Below are 1,041 nucleotides of genomic sequence, written 5' to 3'. Positions count from 1 at the left end.
GGTGACACGCTTCGACAAAATCGGAGTATACCCACATGATATTTCTTTGCTTTAGCCCCATAACGTCACCAATCACCAGTCGTGTGGAGCACCCATCAAGCGGATGAATTTGGGAACTCAAATTGAAATTTATGACTAGACACTTTGGCCGAGTGGTTAAGGCGGCGGCCTGCTAAGCCGTTGGGCTCTGCCCGCGGGAGTTCGAATCTCCCAGGTGTCGTTGTACCGTGCAAGTTGCACGTGGTCATCTCTGTTGCAGGGATATGTAACGACCGGAGATATTCTCGAACCGCTTGGAATATCGCGTTCTAGCAAACAGGATATTAGCGAGCGATCCAGGATAGGTTACATCGGAAGACCTAGGATACCCAGCGTCGTCGCAGACAGCGTGTCCGAGTGGTTAAGGAGGTGGACTAGAAATCCACTGGGCTCTGCCCGCGCAGGTTCGAATCCTGCCGCTGTCGGAAACTTATTTTTAGTATCCTGCTGCAGGGATTCGTCGCACTCACAACTTGGGAACACCGTCCTCACATCTTGCAATCAGATCCATGCTACGACGAGGATCTTATCCACCCGACGTGACTGTAATTTGGATCCACGTAAGTCACTGTGGGCATACTGTGTCCACAACCTGGGTCAAGGCTTACACCATGCTACTTCACTACGTTTCACCTGGAAAGCGAAGCCTACACCGGATAATCCACCGGCTCGTATGACGCACCCCACCCCCCTTGGACAAGGGTAATTAGCCTGGAAAAGCCAGTCGCCAGGTATCTCATAAGCTATATGACATCAGACTCATAAGCTCAACATTGCGCAGAGGGGTAGCGGGGACGGCTGAGCCGTCACGGCTCCGATGCACAAGGACTCGCATTCACTCAACCCAAGATCACCATGCGGTTGTACATTACGATTCGAACAACCACCATCTGGTGCAAGGACTCACTTATGCACAACTAATACAACTCCATCCGGGCCTCACCTCGCACGCCTGTGGAAGTGCCATCAACTCACTTTTTGATATCTCACAACGACACGTGA

The 1,041-nt window shown here is 51.7% G+C and overlaps 2 non-coding genes across 2 annotated transcripts; both read left to right on the top strand.

The window, feature by feature from the left end:
- The first annotated feature begins 138 nt into the window (after positions 1-138).
- Pmar_PMAR015111 lies at positions 139-220 on the top strand. Its single transcript has one exon. It is a non-coding gene; the product is annotated as a tRNA-Ser (tRNA).
- Positions 221-382: 162 nt separating this feature from the next.
- Positions 383-464, top strand: Pmar_PMAR015110. Its single transcript has one exon. It is a non-coding gene; the product is annotated as a tRNA-Ser (tRNA).
- The last annotated feature ends 577 nt before the right edge of the window (positions 465-1,041 follow it).

The sequence above is a fragment of the Perkinsus marinus genome (genome assembly GCF_000006405.1).
Source record: "Perkinsus marinus ATCC 50983 genomic scaffold scf_1104296966628, whole genome shotgun sequence".
Lineage (NCBI taxonomy): Eukaryota > Perkinsozoa > Perkinsida > Perkinsidae > Perkinsus > Perkinsus marinus.
The sequence above is the reverse complement of the archived record's forward strand: the minus strand, read 5'-3'. Positions and strand labels throughout refer to the sequence as shown.